Here is a 22,749-nt window from a genome sequence, read left to right as displayed (position 1 = left end):
GAACCTATGACACGTGTGTCAGAGGTGACACGCGAACTCATTTTTTTTGGTTGATTTTTCTTTGTTAAATGGCATTTAAATATATAAAATAAATATCAAAAATATAAATCTTTGTTTTACTATGGTTGCAAATATCAAAAAATTTCTGTATGTGACATGGCACCAGAGTTAAGTTAGGGTTTTTCAAAATGCTGACATGCAGAGCTCAAAAGGTTTGCCATCACTGGCCTAGACCAAACTATTATATTATCCTATTTTATTTTCTTCATATTCTTTTCTCTATGCAAAACTGCCTTGATTACACATTAATTTAATGACTTCACTCTTACAATATCAATTCCACGTGAGCAGGAAACTTGTCTGTCTCAGTTAATATTTCTAACGCTTCAAATTTTGTCTGACCAGGGATAAATTAACTCCCCAACATCCTATATAAAGTAAGGATATAGCAGGAGTTCAAATCCTAGCAATCAGACTCAAGTTTGGGGGTAGCAGTGTGGAAAGAAGTTCAATAGTGCTATAATAATGACAAAAACTTCGAGTCAAAGATAGGAGGTGAAATTGATATCATTGTATTTAACTGAGCTATTAATTAACTGGAAAGTAATAAACGGAAGGCCAAATATTATAGACGCGCCCATTGAGGTCTGAGTGGCATAGAGAAGATGATTAACTGTCAGTCACACCTGGGAGCAGGTCAGTAGCCAGAATAGGCATGACCACTGCAAGGTTGTAAAATCTGAGATAATAAGCTCCTAAGCAAAGGCGTTCCCTAGCTCTCTCTTGCCCTTGCTCTCTCTCTTGCTGCTTGTGCCTGACTCCTGGCTCTCAGGGTTCTCACGCTCTGCGCTTGCCCACATGGCCGGCAGCCAGGTGGACCCCACACGATGGACTATAGGACTGTGACTAGCCCGATGCTGTGCTGGACACAACTCCACCAGGGAAGGGGACCTTTGGACACTGGCTTTGCCTTCAGCTCTCCTGGATCCCCAGCTGCGCCTTTTCCAGGACTGGATTAAAGGAGATGGGACATTAGAAACTGAGGGCTATAGCTCTACACAAATAAAAATCACTCATTCTCCCACAGAAGTCTTGTAAATATATTTTTCTCAAAATATCAGAGTCCAACCACAAGCACCATATAGGGAAAGGAATCCCCCACTTTGACCAGTGACACCCCATTTTCACCAATAACAAAACGGTCTTCATTCCAGGCTTACCTTCCTAAAAAGCAAGCCCAGGACCGTTTCCTCAAATCTTTTTAATATGGTCTTCTGCGTGGATGATAACTACTTTTTTGATTACCATCAAGTGGAAGGGGAAGATTCCAGGTAGTGGATTAAAGGAGATGGGACATTAGAAACTGAGGGCTATAACTCTACACAAATAAAAATCACTCTTTCTCCCACGGGAGTCTTGTAAATATTTTTTCTCAAAATATCATAGAGCCCAACCACAAGCACCGTATAGGGAAAAGAATCTCTCACTTTCACCAGTGACACCAATTTCTCACCAATAACAAAACGGTCTTCACTCCAGGCTTACCCTCCTAAAATGCAAGCCCAGGACCATTTTCTTAAATCTTTTTAATATGGTCTTCTGCGTGGATGATAACTACTTTTTTGATGACCATCAAGTGGAAGGGGAAGATTCCAGGTAGAAAAGAAGGCATGTGACATGGACAATGGTTATGCCTGGAGTAGCTAAATCCGGATGGCGTTTAATAAGAGAGAGGTCATTCTGGCCCAGTTTGGTCTAAAAAGAAATAAAAGTTTTGTCTGTGCGACTATTCTGAAATTTTCCTCTTCCCCTACTTATATGGCCTCTAGAAACATTACCTCCCCGAGGAGTGTTTCTTTCTTGGTGATGTCAGTATCTCATGCCTGTGTGATAAGTAAATGAATTGTCAGGATGAACTTGAGGTGCCACAAATAAAGTGTGAGCAGTATCAGTGTGTGGGTGTGTGAAGGGGGAGTGTAGGAAGAGGGTGGGGTGCAAGTGACACTGGGCCAGCAACTTTGAGGTGATTTTCTCAAACAGAGGTGTGAATCGGCAGCTGTGCCTTACACCACCTTGACACTTATGCCTGTGAAATTGTGAGTGTGAGGTGCACAAAAGAACACTGGTGGTTGCTTTTGTAAGAAAAATATACCTCTCTGTTAAATTTGTCCCTCTGAGATAGGGACTGAAGGAGAAAATGTCCACTTAGCTTCTTAACAATGCAGAAAGGATCGACGTGGGTCATTGCTTTGGACGAGTGGAAGTGGGGGTGTTTTAAAATGGGTAGTCGTGCCCTAACCAGTTTGGCTCAGTGGATAGAGCATCGGCCTGTGGACTGAAGGGTCCCAGGTTCAATTCGTAGAAAAGAAGGCATGTGACATGCACAATGGTTATGCCTGAAGTAGCTAAATCCGGATGGCGCTTAATAAGAGAGAGGTCATTCTGGCCCAGTTTGGTCTAAAAAGAAATAAAAGTTCTGTCTGTGTGACTATTCTGAAATTTTCCTCTTCCCCTACTTATATGGCCTCTAGAAACATTACCTCCCCGAGGAGTGTTTCTTTCTTGGTGATGTCAGTATCTCATGCCTGTGTGATAAGTAAATGAATTGTCAGGATGAACTTGAGGTGCCACAAATAAAGTGTGAGCAGTATCAGTGTGTGGGTGTGTGAAGGGGGAGTGTAGGAAGAGGGTGGGGTGCAAGTGACACTGGGCCAGCAACTTTGAGGTGATTTTCTCAAACAGAGGTGTGAATCGGCAGCTGTGCCTTACACCACCTTGACACTTATGCCTGTGAAATTGTGAGTGTGAGGTGCCCAAAAGAACACTGGTGGCTGCTTTTGTAAGAAAAATATACCTCTGTGCTAAATTTGTCCCTCCGAGATAGGGACCGAAGGAGAAAATGTCCACTTAGCTTCTTAACAACGCAGGAAGGATCGACGTGGGTCAGTGCTTTGGACGAGTGGAAGTGGGGGTGTTTTAAAATGGGTAGTCATGCCCTAACCAGTTTGGCTCAGTGGATAGAGCATCGGCCTGTGGACTGAAGGGTCCCAGGTTCGATTCCAGTCAAGGGCATGTACCTTGGTTGTGGGCACATCCCCAGTAGGAGATGTGCAGGAGGCAGTTGATTGATGTTTCTCTCTCATCAATGTTTCTATCTCTCTATCCCTCTCCCTTCCTCTCTGTAAAAAATCAATAAAATATATTAAAAAAAATAAAATGGGTAGTCATTTTTAAAAAATACATTCTTTTTTTTTTTAAATTTCAGAGAGGAAGGGAAAGGGGGAGAGAGAGATAGAAACATTAATGATGAGAGAGAATCATTGATCGGCTGCCTCCAGCACTGGGGATTGAGCCCACAACCTGGTCATGTGCCTGACTGGGAATCGACACTCAACCATTGAGCCATGCTGGCCAGGTTGAAATGGGTAGTCTTGATCTTTAGTAACATTACCCAGAACTTGAAGACCATGTCTGCAATGTGTCAGTATCCTTACAAAGAAATCCTGACCTTCATTCATCATTGAAAGGTGTATAAATGGATGCAATCATTTGGCGTGCCTTTCGGCAAAAGCTATCAAATTTAAAATGCATCATCCCTTGACTAATATTTATTTGCTTGGAATTTAATCCATGTCATTTAGTAACATAAATACATGTATGGGCATGGCTATCACAGTATTGTTTATATTCTAAAGCAACTTAAAACAGCCTAAATGACAATCAGGATTTTTTAAAGTAATTTGTGGTGTTTTTGTAAAATGTGAATATTATGCAGCAATTAAAAATAGAGAAGTATAGATGTGCATGCAGTGACAAGAAATACTGGAGATCTTTGAGGTAAGAAAAGAAAGTTGCAATGATTTCAGCATAGCATGACCCCAAATTTGTTATACAAACATGGACAGAACTTTTAATTAATTTTTAAATCAACTAAAACCATGTAATTTGTAAAGGCAATTAACAATAGGTCAAAACGAACAGATCTCTATTGTAACTTACATTTATAATAGATTTGTCCACATATAACAGTAAACTAGAAATCTTATATTTTATTTATATTAGTTTATTGTATAACCCTTCACATACCCTATTAGAGGAAAGTCCCAGATTTCCATTTGGAATACCTCTGTTCCTCTCTATTGCTTCCTAACTTGAAGTCCTAAGAATGCTTTGGTCTAAAGGGGTCAGACAGTAAAAACATGAGTTCATTTGCTTCATTATGATCACACTTTAAGGCTGGACAAGCACGATTCAACAGGCAAAGGACCTATACACACATGCTTGTCTGGATACCTGCTACAGCCCAGGAGACTTCTTGGAAGCCAGTATCTCTTCATCAACAGTGATAGGCCTGACTTCCCCAAGTTGCAGTTATTGTGGTCTAGCTCTTTTCTTTTAAATGTACTACAAATTCTCCAGGTATAAGCTAAAACCCAGAGGGCTGGGCTGACACAGACTCCAGAGTCTGCCACCACATGGACCTAGAAAATTAACCTTGTTCCTTTAACAAGGTGATTGGCAGCTTTTCAAATATATGAGGTTGTGTTGTACCTTACTTCCTTGGAATTTCAGATGGATTCCCCATACATCTATCTAATGTTTATGATTATAAAGTGATTATCTGTTTACACCACTGTGGTGAAAATGCTGCTACTTTTCTTGCCAAATAAAAATAAAAAAATTAAATTTGGCATGCACTTCTGGTAATGCATCTTGCTATATGTGTAAAGTAAAATATATGTATATAAATATATGTGCTTGTTTTTGCAAAGAAAATTACAAGGAGAATATACAAGAAGCAGTTTATAGGGGTTCTACTGGGAGGTGGAAATGAAGAGGTCAGAGTACCTCTTTCCTTTTATAGCTCTTGTACTATTTACCTTTTAACATCATTATATCAGTTAGGTCATCATAATTAAAAACACAGGGTTTTGTTTGTTTGCTGTCTCATTTTAATGAAAGAGAGGAGGAAACAAAAGAAAGAACATCACTTACAGAAATTCCTAGGCATTTGCACTAAATTCCTGGCAGGACGGACTCCGTGTTTCCTGCTTGCAAATCAGCTTGCTCAGTCAGAGCTCAAAAAAAGTTCTGCTGGATTTTATTTTTATGTCAAAACCAATCATAGTACACCTTGCATTTACATGGCACCCAGTTATGTAAAATATGTTCAATTTTTAGATAAGGTAATAGATCAAGAGAATTTAACACTTTTCTGAGCATTGATTCGTCATGAAGATGAAGTGGGATGTGAATATACTGGTATGCGATGAGAATAATAATATAAAAAATACACTATTGACATTACCTGGGGCCATATATAATCCAGCAGGATTTGCTGAGACTCAAAACATTTGGAGACCTGTCTCTGTGGGGAATCACATTCAGAGTCCGAGACACTATTTTTTAATATGCTAAACTGATTTAAATCTCTATCATTGAGAATGGACTTGCTATTTGGCAATAGCTAAGTCAGCCCTGCAATGTCTAATGTGTAAATTAACCAATCATAGTCAAACAAACAAACAAACAAAAATAATAAATACACTATTGACATTACCTGGGGCCATATATAATCCCGCAGGATTTGCTGAGACTCAAAACATTTGGAGGCCTGTCTCTGTGGGGAATCACATTCAGAGTCTGAGACACTATTTTTTAATATGCTAAACTGAATTAAATCTCTATCATTGAGAGTGGACTTGCTATTTGGCAATAGCTAAGTCATCCCTGCAATGTCTAATGCGTAAATTAACCAATCATAGTCATACAAACAAACAAACAAACAATAATAATAATAATGTTAGGGGCTGAAATAGAATATTGGGGACCAGCTACAATTCTAAGAAATAGTAATCATGCCCTGTTAACCGTAATGGTTCATTTCTGATTAGAGAAAGCACATTCTAACCTGGCTGGGAGTTCTATGCCCTGGGACATGGGAGCTAACATCAGAATGCAGTCCATCCTCCTGTCCTGAGAACTGCCTATCATTATGGAAAGATTTACAACCTCGTGGCTGAAACAACCTAGTCCCGGAGGCACCTGCTCTTTACAACCCCAGCCCCTATTGCCTGTAATGTGGTCCAGGGGTGGCCAGAGGTACCCCACCCTCTCTGACCACCCCACCTTGTTATGAGTTAGCTGGTACTTTAATCAAAACAAGTATCTGTGGATCAATTTAATGATATGAAAGTTAAATTGATTCACCCCGCCCCCCAGCCCACAGGCCTTGTAACCTGTAATGATTTATTTCATGCCTACTTTCCCATGCCTATAATTCCTACTTTCCCACGTAATCTACTCAATATAAGCAGCTGCTTATGGGGAGAGGCAGAGAAGATTTTTGTGGATAACCTGTTGCTCTCCTGTACTGCCAGAATTATTGGAATAAACGCTCATATATGATTCAACTCTGTCTCTGCTTGATTGCATGAAGTAGTGACAGGCAGCCCGGACCTCTTGGTTGTCCTGTTATAATTTGCCTATGAAATGTATGTGTATATGAATGACCTGCTTTCTTTAAAAATTAGCTACAATGATTCTAAAATCCAGGAGAAGAATTAAGTGTTTCTAGCTTTAAGTTTCAGGTGGCTATACCTCCAGGAGCATTTCAAGCCAATCTGGAATGCTTCGACTTAAGGATGACTGGCTGGGTATCTCTCCTTTTACGTGAACACATATTGATGTGGGATTCTGGTGGAGGAAAGCCCTCTGCTTTGATGCATAAATCAGGAAACTGCAAGAAATTTGCATTTCCCCAAATTTTTCCATTTGAAATCAGAACTTTCATATCCTTAAATTGATCCACAGATACTTGTTTTGATTAAAGTACCAGCTAACTCATAACAGCATCTGTACTCAGCGATATAACTCAAACAAGCATAATGAATGCCTATCTTTTAATTTTTTATGGAAAGGCTTCATAATATATAATTAAGATGTTTTTTACATGTTCTACTGATGAACCATCTGCAGGTATGACATTTAGCATCTGTACTTAAAAGTAGCCACCTGTTACCGTCTGGTAATCCTGACTGTGAATCATTTCACCTAAATGGAATCTGGTAACATTTGGATTCAGGGCTCCTCATCAATCCATCATCTTCATGACATTTATTATTTTATTACAGGCTATCTTTCTGGGGCTTTTTAAAGTTGCAGCCATTGAAAAGTCAAACTGCATTTGTTTTTAAGCAAGAAAACTCTTAGTAAATGTAAAGCAAGAGAAAAGAGTTTGTACAGGCCCCACATTTGTCCTCTCCTTCCGGTTCCTCCTTCAGCAAAGTCAGAGTATACCTGCCTCCAGGTACTCACAGCTCTTTGACTCTTATTTTTGTCATCAATTTCAAGACCACCTCTCGTATCTTCCCTCGCTCAGGTGTAAATCACTATGACAGTCAAGGTGATTTGCATCAAACCAGTAAAAAGACTAAAATTTTATACTGAAGGAAAAAATCACTGATATTAGATGATTTTTAGAATAAACTGAGATAATAGTTATGGGGGGTAACTGGGGTCCTACTGGGAAATAATGTATGAAGTGCAGGGTATAGATAGACAGACAGGAATTCTGCCTTCATCCATACATAACTTCTCAATAACAAGGCCAAAGGTGAGTCTGGCAGAGTCTAACCATGCCACACACACTGTGGGAATAAAGTGCTGTAGAGATAATAATAATAACAATACTAAAACTACTAATTATTAATAGTATTAATGTCTAATACAGTTTGCTATCTACAAAGAAACTAGTATTACACATGGTAGCCTCGTAAACATTTTAAGTAAAGTACTGGTTAAAAGATAAAACAAGTTTATTTAACATATAAGTTGCACATTACACTTGAGAGATAAAACAACACCTAAGCTAGTATGCTAGAGTTCATGCTAGTGTTACACTCCACAATGACCGTTGCTGATCAATACAGCAACAGCAACTCTTCATATTATCTAAACTTCAACTGATCTCTGACCACACTTCCCATTATGAAACATATTAACACTTTAGTTGTTATTCAAATGTCTTAAGCACTGGTGTCTGGCAACCAGAAAGGAAGTTGTAGGAATTCAGGGGCCCTGTGAGGGATGGGTTTTTACAGACATGTATTGAACAGTAAGTTTATATGTCATCATACTAGTATATGGAGACAATAACATAGAGATAAAATTTACCCTGACAGAATTGCTTTATTTGGGTACCAGCTGAAGAAGCTGGTTTATGTTTAGGGGTTATGATTTATATGTAAATCATAAAATGATATTCAGCAGGGTGAGATGTTTGTACCATAAGGGACCATGAGTAGAGAGAACCACTTAGAAAGAGCAGATCCATGTCATCTTCCTTGTACCTGAGGGAAAATGTTCACTGAATGAAAAGATGTATGTTATCTGTACTGTTTAAATATTCCTTTCCTTCTCTCTATGATTTTTAGATAGAATTTAAATGTCAACAAGATTTAAATCCACTATCTTTATACATGTGTACACATATACCTCTATTTCAGCTATTCAATTATTTATAATAGTCTTAAATGATTTTTTCCACCTTCCCAGACTATGTAGCACAGTGCATGGCATCTTGTAAGTGCCTATCCTGTATTAATTATATCACTTAAATAATTTTTCAAATTATTCTTCTCACCAAAAATAAAACTTATTGAGAAACTGAACTCGTCTACATCGTGTTAGTCAAAGATGCCATTTAGTGACCTAATGCATTAGTGAATATTAGTGTCTGAAAGGCTCTGACAAAGTGATCAACTATACATAGTAGTTTACATACATGATTTAATTCAGTTTGATTATGCATGCACACACATATATGTATATGCTAATCATAATGGGTCCTCAAGATCACCCACTCATTCAGGATTTGCTGGAAGGGCTGAGAGCACTCAGCCTATAGTTTTACTCTTGGCTAAAGTTTATTACAATAAAGGAAATACAACAGATCAATGGAGAAAAAAAGACACAGTGGAGTGTGAAGAAATTTATTATCAGGTCCTGATTTTCTATCCTTTCAGTGATGGAGTATATTGAGTTTGCTCATTCTCCAGCATGAAAAAAACAATTAATATGTGCACAATGTTTATTCCCAGGAATACTTATTAGAGAGTCACTACCCCAAAAATTTTATTGGGAGCTGGCCTAGCACATAATAAAATTTCAGACTCCTAGAAGGAAAACAGATGTTAGCACAAACCACATTGTACAAACAATCTACGTACATTGAGCTTCTCCTGCTCTTATCAATTAGAAAATGGTGTAAGAGTCAAAAGCTCAGATGCCAGCAAGAGCCAATGTGGGATCTTTTAGAGGTAGTAGCCTCAGGGCAACTATTTTAACTCTATGAACAGTCCATCCCCTTGGCCTTGGCCCGGGTTTCTTTACAGGAGGATTATTACTAATAGGATCCCAGGAAGCAGGTGAGACCACCATGTAGTAGCAGCCTTGGTTATGCCCTTTGGGGTCCTGGATTTTTCAAGTTAAAACAAATCCTGTTAACTGTAAAGAACTATCTTAGAAAGCTAGGTGACTTTCTCCTTAGGTTTTAAGCTTTTTACTTGGCCTGAGGCACCAAATCAGACAGCTCAAATTTGGCCAGTCAGCTGAAGCTAACCCGAAGCATTCCAGGGCTGAGACAGTGTCATTATATTTAGGGTATATACATGAATTGTAATTCCAAAGGCACCATGATACCACTGGATAAAAAAGAATTTACACCAAGCAGGGCATATGTTAGTCAGGCGGAGAGGATAATAGCGCTCCCACTGTGGGGCCCACCATGGAGCTTCCTGCCTCTAGTCCCTGGCCCATATGACTAATTCAGTGTCATGCTTGGATTCAGAGCCACCACCTGAAGGCAGTTCTGTGTGTTCATGACATCAAGTCCATGAGAAGTTTGGCATAAAATAATTGTTTTTTCTTTTTGGTTAAAGACATCAAATTAGTTTTACTATTTATGTATTTATTTATTTATTTATTTCTGCTGCTGTAACAAAATATCATGAACTCAGAGGCTTAAACAATACAAATGTCTTATGTTAGGGTTCTGGATATCAGATTTCTGACATGGTTATCATTAGGCTAAAATCAAGGTGTTGGCAGGGCCCTATTTCTAGAGACTCTAGGGAAGATTGCTATTTCCTTGTCTTTCCAGATTCTAGGGCAGTGGTTCTCAACCTTCCTAATGCCGTGACCCTATAATACAGTTTGTCATGTTGTGGTGACCCCCAACCATAAAATTATTTTTTTGGCATATGTCTGAGATTTTGTTGCCTTTGGATTCTTCTAGAATTTTTATGGTTTCCTGTCGTACATTTAAGTCCTTTATCCATTGTTACAAATTGAACATAATTAAAGCATAGTGATTAATCACAAAAACAATATGTAATTAAAGATGTGTTTTCCGATGGTCTTAGGCGACCCCCAAAGGGGTCACGACCCACAGGTTGAGAACCACTGTTCTAGAGGCTCCTCATTCTTTTGCTAATAAGCCCTTCTTTTATTTTCAAAGACAGCAACCACCATGCATTTCATTGATTTCTCTCCTTCCTTAACATTTCTCTCTGATTGGTTAGAGCAGGAATGGTCGTCTGCTTTTAACTACTCTTGTGATTAGATTGGGCCCACCTGTTTAATCCAAGATAATATCTGCAAAGTCCCAGTTGCCATATGAGGTAACATATTTACAGGTTCTGGGATAAAGTTGTGGGTATCTTTAGTAGGCCATTATTCTGCCTACCATTGGCCCTGTTTAAATAATACATTGATAAGGGTTTATTCTCCAAAATGTACAGTGACTCATACAACTTAACAAAAGGAAGATAAACAATCCAATCAAAAAATGGGCAAAGGACCTAAATGGACATTTTTTGAAAGAGGACATACAGAAGAGGTGTCTATTTAGGTCCTTTGCCCATTTTTTGATTGGATTGTTTATCTTCCTTTTGTTAAGTTGTATGAGTTCCCTATAGATTTTGGAGATTAGGCCCTTATCAGAAATCAACAAATGACAAGTGCTGGAGAGGATGTGGAGAAAAAGGAACACTTGTGCACTGCTGGTGGGAATGCAGACTGGTGCAGCCACTATGGAAGACAGTATGGAGTTTCCTCAAAAAACAAAACATGGAACTCCCATTTGACCCTGTGATCCCACTTCTAGGAATATATCCCAAGAAACCAGAAACACCAATCAGAAAGGATATGTGCACCCATATGTTCATAGCAGCACAATTCACCATAGCTAAGATCTGGAAACAGCCTAAGTGCCCATCAGCAGATGAATGGATTAGAAAACTGTGGTACATCTACACGATGGAATACTATGCTGCTGTAAAAAAGAAAGAACTCCTACCATTTATAACAGCATGGATGGACCTGAAGAGCATTATACTAAGCGAAATAAGCCATTCAGAAAAAGATAAATATCACAAGATCTTACTCATTTCTGGAATATAATGAACAACATAAACTGATGAACCAAAATAGATCCAGAGACAGAGAAGCATCTAACAGACTGTCAAACTTCAGAGGGAAGGCAAGGAAGGGTGGGAGTCAGGTGGGTGGTAAGAGATCAACCAAAGGACTTGTAAGCATGCATATAAGCATAACTAATGGACACAGATAGTAAAGGGGTGAGAGCATGTGCTGGGGGTGGGAATGGCTGGGGAGAGGTCAATGGGGAAAAAGGTGACTTATGTGATACTCTAAACAATAAAGAATTTAAACTAAAAAATACATTGATTTTTAAAAAATATATATTTTTATTGACTTCAGAGAGGAAGGGAAGGGGGAGAGAAAGAGAATCATTGATCGGCTACCTCTTGCATGCCCCTTACTGGATTGAGCCTGAAATTCGGACAATAATACATTGATTTTATTGTACTTCCTCCACAACTTTACTGCTTCAGATTCCTCAGTTCTGGCAGAGACTCTTCCTCAAGTTTTACTTGAAGTTCCTAGAAGGCATCTCATATGAGCCCTATTTTCACAGTTCTACCAGTCATCTCCATTCTTCCAAACAGGAAGAACAATCTTCTCAGTTTCCATTTCTGCTAGGCCCATAACATAAGGTTTTCTGGAATGACGGGACATGTCTGAATCTCAGTAGGGTTCAGCTCTGTTCATATTGAATCTTTATGACAGATGGTAGAAATCATTGATCGCTAAGCTGGCTGGTAGAAAAATATTGATAATTACCTGTTGTATTTACACATAAAGAAAGAAATTAATTGATCTTGAGGGTAGAGAAAACATAGTAAGACTTAGAGCAGAAATGCTGAAATGTTAATGTATATGAATCCAACATTTTCTTAGCAAGAATTACGTACAAATCCCATAAATTTGTCATTAGCGCTAACTGTATATGCCAGTGGTAATGCCCTACCCTGTAGTATCTTTGAAAGATACTTGAAAGGTCTATCAAACATACATCAAACTACTAGACACAGGGACCAGGAAATCTAACTAATAAAAGACTAATATGCAAAATGACCATCACTCCAACACACAAGATGGCTGCCCCCATGTGGACAAAAGATGGCCGCCACAAGATGGCTGGCAGGGGAGGGCAGTTGGGGGTGACCAAGCCAGCAGAGGAGGGCAGTTGGGGTGACCAGGCCAGCAGGGGAGCAGTTAGGCTGGCAGGAAGTGGTTAGGGGTTGATCAGGCTGGCATGCAGAAGGAGTTAGGGGCAATCAGGCAGGCAGGCAGGCGGGTGTTTGGGAGCCAGAAGTCCTGGATTGTGAGAGGGATGTCCCAGATTGGAGAGGGTGCAGGCTGGGCTGAAGGACGCCCCCCCCCCTCAGTGCGCGAATTTTGTGCACTGGGCCTCTAGTCTACAATAATAAAAGTTTAATATGCTATTTAGATTGGACGTCCTTCTGGACATTCTTCTGGACAACTTTCCAGACAAAGCCTGGGCTGTGAGGGATGCCCGGGTCCTGGGTGCCTGCCGGCGATCAGAGGGAAGCCCGGTCCCAGGTCCTAGGTACCAGAGGGAAGCCGGTATTGGCAGCCAGGGGAAGGAAGGCCTACTCTTGCATGAATTTTGTGCATCAGGCCTCCAGTGTGTGTGTATGTGTGTGTGTGTGTGTGTGTGTGTGTGTGTGTGTGTATATTAGAGGCCCGGTGCACAAAAATTTGTGCACTCGGGGGGTCCCTCAGCCCGGCCTATGCCCTCTTGCAGTGTGGGACCCCGTGGAGGATGTCAACCCCAGTGGGGACCCTCACCCCATGGAGGTTTGGCCAGCCTGGGCGAGGGGCTGAGGGCCGTTTTCAGGCTGGCCACACCCCCTTTAAGGTGGGGGTCTCCACTGGGGTGCCTGGCCAGCCTGGGTGAGGGGCTGAGGGCTGTTTTCAAGCTGGCCACACCCCCTTTAGGGTGGGGGTCACCACTGGGGTGCCTGGCCAGCCTGGATGAGGGGCTGATGGCTGTTTTCAGGCTGCCCACAACCTCGCCCAACCTCTCCTTTTTTTCTTTTTTTTTTATTCTGGGATTTATTTACCTTCTATAATTAAACTTTGTTGCCTTTAGTGGAGGCCTGTGGAAAGCTTGGCTTCCTCCATCGCCAGGGGCAACCCATTCCTGCTCGCTCCAGCTCCGTGGCCATGGCCCGCTGAAAGCAGGTATCTGGGATTTGTTTACCTTCTATAATTGAAACTTTGTTGCTTTCAGTGGAGCTCAGAGCTGGCCGCGGCAGGCGGGGAAGCTTGGCTTCCTCCATCACTGGAGCAAGCAAGCCCCCTGCTTGCTCCAGCTCCATGGCTGCTAGCCGCCATCTTGGTTGGGTTAATTTGCATATAGTCGCTCTGGTTGGCTGGTGGGTGTGGCTTAAGGCATAACAAAGGTACGGTCAATTTGCATGTTTGTCTTTTATTTATATATATATATTGAAAGAACCCTCAGTTCTTGTAATATGCAACAAATGGATTAGATGTTTAGTTTTACTCAGAAAACCAGGTCCTGAGGAATTAGAACTTATGATTTGATGAGGATAGAAAACATCACCTTGGTCAATAACATGGGCTCTATCAGAGAGGCAAGCTCTGGGTGAGCACTAAAGGAGAATCTGTGGACCCTTATGCCCACACAGGACATAACACTAAAAACAAACTTGTCCTGTATTTCCATGTACCAGGCCTAGACCAGGAGTAGAAACCCTGAACAAGGTATCTGAGCCATATGGTTATTGGGAGTGTTAATTTATGTCTCAGTGTGACCAGGGCCACAGAGTGCCCAGATATTTGGTTAAACCATGTCTGTGTGTGTCTGAGGGTTTTCTGGATGAGATTAACATTCTAATTGCCTTCCCCGATGTCAGTGGGCTTTATCTAATCCATTGAAGACAAGAATAATTAAAAGATTGGATAAAAAAAATTCTTCCTCTCTGTTTTTGAACTAGGACATTGGTCATATACTGCCTTTGAACTCAGACTTGTATTGGAACTACAGCATCAGCTCTCCTGGGCCTCAGGCTTACCACTTGGAGATCTTAGTCTCCTCAGCCTGAATAATTATGTGAGCCCCTTCCTCATTAACCCAGACTGATAAAATTATTAAAAATCTTTTCTATCCCAAATATTCTGTTCTGAAGACTGGTAAGGTGGAATTTAAATTCGATGTCCCTCTAATGAGCTGTGAAACAAAGCCTGTATTTTGGCATATCTGCACACTTGCCACAAGGCATTATCACTTCTTTTTAAAAATCTGTCTCCCCCACTAGACCTTAGGTATTTTAGAGTCAGGAACATTTTTTTGTACATTTCTAAATACCTTTTTTTAAAATTATTGGGCTGACATTGTTTAATAAAACTATACAGGTTTCAAGTGTACAATTCTATAACATGTCATCTGCAGGTTGTATGGTGCACTCACTACTCAAAATCAGGTCTCTTTCCAACACCCTTCCCAACCTTTGCCCTCTTCCAGCTCCCCCATCCCCCATCCCTCTGGCAATCACCATACTGTGGTCTGTATCTATGCCTAAATTTTCTCCTTTTTTTCCTTCCTTTTTTTCCTTCCTTTTCTTTCTTCCTTCCTTCCTTCCTTTCTTTCTTTCTTTCATTTTAATCCCCCTTTAATCATACTTTATTGTTGCAACTTTAGTATCGAGCACAAGTCAAGAAAATAGTGAACACTATTGAGAATTTATTCAAAGAATGAACATAACTGAAAGCGAAAAAAAAATAAGAACAACACATTTCTCCTTCTTACTAAACAGGATGTCAAGCATTCTTCATTGAAAAATGTACTTATATATTCTCTTGTCACCTCATTTTCACCTGGCATTTTATCTTTAGAAGCAGTCAGGGAACACAAATGGAGATTTTTGGCTTTCTGGGGGCCAAATTTGGGTCAAAGCATTCTACAGCTGAGTAAATTAGGCAGAAGTGAATATTTCCTAAAAGCCATTTTTGCAAAATATATTATTTCTACTTGGCAGGACATTTTTCTTCTTTCTATTATTATCACTGGTCCACGGGGTCATTCTAGCTGCAATCCATGCACACAAACGCACAGTAAATAGTAATTTTATAAATGTATCTGCCAGGATACCCCACTTTGAAATCTTGGATTTATTTATGAACTCCTAGAGGAGAGTAAGACACATATTTTTCTGTGCTGCCAACTGATGCAGAATGTGTCATGATATATACTATAAAATAGCAAGAGAAGAAATAGAGATTGTCTCCAAAGAAGAATATGTATTTAATATAAAAAAAGTATTTTTGCAAATGTAGCATTACTATCATCCTTGACCCAAGGCTATTAGAAATACAGATACTAACAGAAGGGACAGGTATAGAGTGACCAAACTTTCAGTGCTAATACCAGGTAAGTCCTGGGTAAACCAGAACTAGTTGATTACCCTAGGATAAGTAATTTCAAGAATGTCTTGCCCAAAATTATGTATTGAGGAAAAGATAAGAACTGGATAATAAAGTATAAACATAACTATCAAACAAAGTGTAAGGCACATAATAAGAGCTGAGGTTCATGACCCAATCAAAAACAACCTGGGCATAAGAAAACTTAAAGGAGAGAGCAGTGGGAGTACTCAGAAATGCTGGGTTAATCTTTTTTCTTAATTGAACAAATTATATATGAATATATTTTCATTGTACAGAAGCAAGCAAATCATGTTGTTAAATAGTAATTTCACTCCTTCTCCTCTTTCTATATCTAGCTAATGTTTACAATTTGGGGCCTATCCTTCCAGACATTCCTTAATGTACTACATAAGTGTTATATATGAATGAAAATTATTTTTCATAGAAACATTCTGTTTATACTATACATTTTCAGCAATAATAGTAACACGTAGTTAGTGCTCATTATGTCAAGCCTTATGTGAAGTATTTTGTGTCCCGTTTGATCTTTACAATAACCATAAGAATAAGGTACTATGATTATTGCCATTTTATAGAAAAAGATAAAGCAGTGCAGACATGTTAAGTTGTATGAGCAAGGCTAATCGGATAGGAAGAGATGGAGTGGAGGATAAAAGCCCAGGTAGTGTTGCAGGTGGAAATCAGGCCCTTCCACGGGATGATGAGAAAAGCATTCCAAGCATCCACACATGGGGAGATTGTGGTGTGGCGAGATTTATTTGTGATGCAGAAAAAGCTAATCTTGTTTTAAGGCCAAAATAGCAGCCAGTGTCCAGAGTTTTTGTTTCATATTTAAGCTTAGTCCTTTGCAGGCCCCAGGTGACTTAGACCCACATGGTAGCATATTCCTGGGCGAGAGGACGGTGAATGAATGGAGCGAGCAAAAGAGAGAGGGCTATTTCTTTCTTCCCTTGGGTTTATGACCAGGATCTTTTTCAAAATAACCAGCCAACTTCCCAAGCTTTCACAGGCTTCTGATGGGCCCACTCCCCAGCCAATGATCCCTTTCCCAGTTTAGACTGACAGGCCTCTATGGTCAAGCATCTTTCCTGCGCCATCCTGACTTCTGTTGTGCATGTGCTCATCTCCCTTTGTTCCCCTAAACAATCCGGTTCTGGAGGGGGGAGGAGGGGATATAATCCTTGGTGGGGAAATGCTGTGATTGCTTGTGTGTATGAAGCTGTAGCTTCCTGGGTAAACAAGCAGGCTCAGTGTCGGATTTAGCTTCCAGCCCATTAGGCTCGACAATGTCTGATTCTCTTTGCTTCCTTCTTATAACTATTTACCTAACTACAGCAACAGTAGCAGTTTTCCAGAGCTGGCTCCAAAGTGCGATTGTTGCATACCATTTATATCTAGAAATCATTCAGTAACAGAAATTCTACATGCTCAAACTTTGATTTTTTTATAGTTCTAAAAAATATTTTTTATTGGTTTTGAGAAAGAGAGGGAAACATCGGTGTGAAACATTGATTCAGCTGCCTCCTGCATGTCCCCTATTGGGGAATGAACCCACAACCAGGCATGTGCCCTGACCAGGAATCAAACCAGCAACCTTTCGGTGCTTGGAACAATGCCCAAGCAACTGAGCCACATGGCCAAGGCTCTAACTTTGATTTTTAAAATATTTTTCTCTTCTAACAAAATGTTGGTCAACCTTAATTTAAAAGCTTACTCATAGTCTCTGTTGTCATCTCATTTTTATCTGATATTTTTTTCCTCCAGACAAAACATCCAAGGAACGCAGAATTTAATTTCTCACTTGGATTAAAAGCTTACTCATAGTCTCTGTTGTCATCTCATTTGTATCTGATATTTTTTCCTCCACACAAAACATCCAAGGAACACAGAATTTAATTTCTCACTTGGCTTTATAATGCCAATTTGGCCTTAAAGAGATCACAACAAATTATTTTTAATCACAGTGAGTAAGAATAACCATTTTTCCACATATTTGATAATATATATGTACTTGATACTGAATGATGACAATGTCTGGAGTTTTTAATAGGCAAATATGCCCAACACATGGTGACTATTAAATGAAGCATTAAGTCTATTGAGAAGTCCGAGATTATCATCATTTAGTGTTGCAATTTTACATAATTTTAACAAAAACTGTTTCTTTCATATCAGGCAAACAACATTCAAATAGTATGTTTTTCCTAGTTTTAAAAACCTGATGCTCATTCTTTATGAGAGGTTAACAGAATTGAAATAGTTGGTCTTCCTTTTTTTAGTAATTTAGGAATCATCAACTGCAAGACAATATATATACAAGGTGCATATCTCTATGTCCCTTTGGGGATATCAAGTTCACACCTCCAAATTCTCAATGACATTAAAGTATGTGATTTCTAGAATAAAATGAAAATAAAATAATTACAGAACACTAAATTCTCTAATATTGGGAAATTATCTCACTATCATTTTATATAATACTTAATGGACCTTTGATTTTCATTTAAAAACTTCCGGATTATTGATAATTTTCTTAAAATAAGAGCTTATGTATTCATTTCAGTTAAAAAGTATTAATGATAGTCTCTGAAACAATAGATTTAGGAATGAACATTAACAAAAATGATAGGTAACATTTTAAAATTGTTTTGAACGAGAGGCCATAATTAAAAAAATGAGGACATCTGCTTCCTCATGAAGGTGTAACTTCTTGGGACTTACTCTCCCACTACAAACAAGTAAACAACTAGTTACTCAATGAAGGAAATAAAAGAACATTATTATACAATGTTATATATGTAAAGTAATATATTATTTAAGGTAGACTCATAAGTCAAAGATGCATAATGTAAGTCATCTTTACAGTAACCACTAAATTAAATAAATAGTTAACAAGCCAGTAATGATGATTAAAATGTAATTCTAAAAAAAAAAATACATAATTACTCCAAAAGAAGTCAAAGTGATAAAGGAACAAAGTACAGATGACATAAATAGAAAACAAAAAGCAATATGGTGATTTAAACACAATAAAAATTTATCTTTAAAATTAAATAAGTAGTCCAGCCCTAGCTGGTTTGGCTCAGTGGATAGAGCTTCGGCCTGTGGACTGAAGGGTCCCCGGTTCAATTCTGGTCAAGGGCACATGCTGGGGTTTTGGGCTCAATCCCCAGTAGGGCATGAGCAGGAGGCAGCCAATCAATAAATCTCTCTCATCATTGATGATTCTATCTTTCTCCCCTCTCCCTTCCTCTATGAAATCAATAAAAATATATTTAAAAAATAAATAAAATAAGTAGCCTTGAACATCTATTTCTGTGAGAGAAAAAATTACTGGTGGAGAGTCTTACCTCAAAGTTCTTGACGGCTGATTGATCACAGTGGTGGTTGCTGAAGGTTGGAATGACTGTGGTAATTTTTTTTAAATAAGACAACAGCCTGGCCGGTGTGGCTCTGTGGTTGGGTGTCGACCCATGAACCAAGAGGTCACTGGATGGATGCCTGTCAAGGCACATGCCTGGGTCAGAGTTGATCCCCAGCAGGCAGCTGATCTATGATGTTTCTCATCAATGTTTCTAGCTCTCTATCTCTTTCCCTTTCTCTCTCTCTAAAAATTAAATAAAAAACATATCAAAGTCTTTTAAAAATAAAAAATAAGACAGCAATAAACTTTGCCACATAGATTCATTTTTTTCATGAACAATTTTTCTGTAGTGTGCACTGCTGTTTGATAGCATTTCATCCACAGTAGAATTTTTTTCAAAATCGGAGTCAGTCTTCTCAAACCCTGTTGCTGCTATACCAACTAAGTTTATGTAATTATTCTCAATCTTTTTTGTCATTTCAACAATCCTCACAACATTTTCATGAGAAGATTCCATCTCAGGAAACCATTTTTTTTTTTTTGGCTCATACATAAAAAGCAACTCCTCATCCATTAAAGTTTTATCAAAAGATTGCAGCAATTCAGTCACATCTTCAGGCTACACTTCTAATTTTAGTTCTTTTTTATCATATTTCTAATAACTTCTCCCACTGATGTCTTGAACCCCTCAAAGTTATCCATAATGGGTAGAATCAACTTCTTCCAAACTGTAACTTCTTCCCATGAATAATGAATGTTCTTAATGGCATCTAGAATGGTGAGTCTTCTTCAGAGGTTTTCAATTTACTTTGCCAGATCCATTAGAGGGATCACTATTTATGGCAGGTACAGACTTACAAACTGTAAATCTTAAATAATAAGATTTAAAAGTTGAAATTATACCTTGGTCCATGGGCTGCAGAGTGGATGTTGTGTTAGCAGACATGAAAACAGCATTAATCTCATTGCACATCTCCACCAGAGCTTTTGGGTTGCCAAGTGCATTGTCAATGAGCAGCGATATTTTGAAAGGAATCATTTTTCCTGAGTAGTAGAGCTCCAAGATTGGGCTTAAAATATTAAGTAAACCACGTTTTAAATAGATGTGCTGTTACCCAGGCTTTGTGCTATTTATAGAGCACATGCAGAATAGATTTAGCATAATTCTTAAGGAACCTAGGATTGAATATCAAAATGGTAAATGAGCATTGGCTACAATTTAAAATCACTAGTTGCATTAATCCCTGAAAAGAGAGTCAGCCTGTCCTTTGAAGCTTTGAAGTCAGGCATTGACTTCTATTCTCTTCCTATGAAAGTCCTACATGGTATCTTCATCCAAGATAAGGCTGTTTCATCTACAGCGAAATTCTGTTGTTTAGTGAAGTCACTTCATTAATTATTTTAGCTAGATCTCCTATATAACTTGATGCAACTGCTACATCGCTACATCAGTACTTGCTGCTTTATCTTGCAATTTTAGTTTATAAAGATGGCTTTTTTAAAAAATATATTTTTATTGATTTCAGAAAGGTAAGAAGAGGGAGAGAGAGAGAGAAACATCAATGATGAGAGAGAATCATTGATTGGTTGCCTCTTGCACGTTCCTTACTGGTGATCGAGCCCACAATCCAGGCATGTGCCCTTGACCGGAATTGAAGCCAGGACCCCTTAGTCCACAGGCCAACACTCTATCCACAGAGCCAAACTGGCTAGTGCAAAATGGCTTTTTTTCTTAAATCCCATTAACCAACTCCAGCTCACTTCATACTTTTCTTCTGCAGCTTCCTCATGTCTCTCAGGCTTTACAGAATTGAAGTTAGGTCCTTCTTTGGTTTAGGCTTTGCTTAAGGGTATGTTTGTGGCTGGTTTGATGTTTTATACAGAACACTAAATCTTTCTTCATATCACCAATAAGTCTGTTTTATTTTCTTATCATTTGTTTGTGTGTTTGCTGGAGTAGAACTTTCAATTTCCTTTAAGAACTCTTCTTTTGCACTCTAACTGGTTTGGCTCAGTGGATAGAGTGTCGGCCTGTGGACTGACAGGTCCCAGGTTTGATTCCTGTCAAGGGCATGTACCTTGGTTGCAGGCACATCCCCAGTGGGGGGTGTGCAGAAGGCAGCTGATCGATGTTTCTCTCTCATCTATGTTTCTAATTCTCTATCCCTCTCCCTTCCTCTCTGTAAAAAAATCAATAAAAAATATTTAAAAAGAAAGAAAGAAAGAAAAGAACTCTTCTTTTGCATCCACAACATGGCTGTTTGGTACAAGAGGCCAAATGCTGAATAGGTAGTTCAAAAGTACATGATTAGAATAAACAGAATTGACACTGTTCTTGTTACATGGATGGTTATAAAGAAGAAAGAACATAAAATAATTTCTCTTTTTACATATCAAATTACATGCAGATCTTTTCATTGGCATGTGTAGTTTTCTAAAATCATGCAGCATTTTTTAACAAGAACAATAACACCATGAAAAAATGTCTTTAATTATACATTTTCAATTCAACTCCCTTTTATAGATTGTTACATTCTAAATTTCCAAAAGAATTTTATATTTGAGTTGCTAACTTTAGCTTTGTTTCATACATCCCTGGAAGCTCTGCAGAATGCAACTTTCTTCTCTTGTTGCCTAACCTGGAGAGGCAGGTGAGAAAGCTGTAGGACTATTAGCAGTGAACATGTGGTCTTCACCTTGAACTCATGTCAGCAAGAATTCCAACTAATGAGTTGAAAGGGTAAATTAGAGAAGCAAGTTTACACAATTGCTAGTAATATGGTGACACAATGCGATGAATGATAGATTTTGGGATATTTACTATATTTCTGATGTATGTTGTATTATTTGAATAAATGAATGTAGTTTGCTTTTTTGTCCAGTGATACCTGCAGATGTATTTTAGATCTATGCTAACACTAATTAGGTACCAGTGAATAAAGAAGAAAAGTGATGTGTAAGTTTACCAAAGAAGACTAAGGAAACAATAAAAAATTGCCCTTTTCAAGCTTCATTTTGTGGGCAAGTTTCATTCTTTTAAATAATAATACTTCTAGTATTTTTTTAATTGAAAGTAATGCAGATTCATTAAATAAAATAAATAATTTGAAAAATGAAAATAATATTGAAGAATCAAAACATTTCCTACAAAGTTATCACCTAAGTAGAATCACTATTAATGTTGTTTTATGTTTAGACTATAAAAACATTGATACAATAAGTTAAAGAGCCTTGAACTCCACTTTTTCTTGGCTCACATCTTGAGCTTTTTGTGGATATTTGATTTTTAATGACTGCATAATTATAGATTAATAATAATAAAATTTAATTATAATTATAATGTAAAAATATTGCTACATTGAATGACTATTTCATAATTAATAGAACAATTTCCCTAGAGCTGAGTAGGTACATTTTTTTTTCTGATTGGTTTTGCTATTTGGGGAGATAATACAAACTAAAATATTATTCTATTTGGCACTAAACAAATAAAAGTATTTGTGAAATATGGCAGTTATATTTATTCA

The 22,749-nt window shown here is 38.5% G+C and overlaps 1 pseudogene; it reads right to left on the bottom strand.

The window, feature by feature from the left end:
* The window catches only part of LOC102239586, a 196,623-nt pseudogene extending 176,362 nt beyond the window's left edge, over nucleotides 1–20,261 (bottom strand).
* Nucleotides 20,262–22,749: the final 2,488 nt, after the last annotated feature.

This window comes from Myotis brandtii, unplaced genomic scaffold, assembly GCF_000412655.1.
Source record: "Myotis brandtii unplaced genomic scaffold, ASM41265v1 scaffold850, whole genome shotgun sequence".
In the NCBI taxonomy this organism is placed as follows: domain Eukaryota; kingdom Metazoa; phylum Chordata; class Mammalia; order Chiroptera; family Vespertilionidae; genus Myotis; species Myotis brandtii.
The sequence above is the reverse complement of the archived record's forward strand: the minus strand, read 5'-3'. Positions and strand labels throughout refer to the sequence as shown.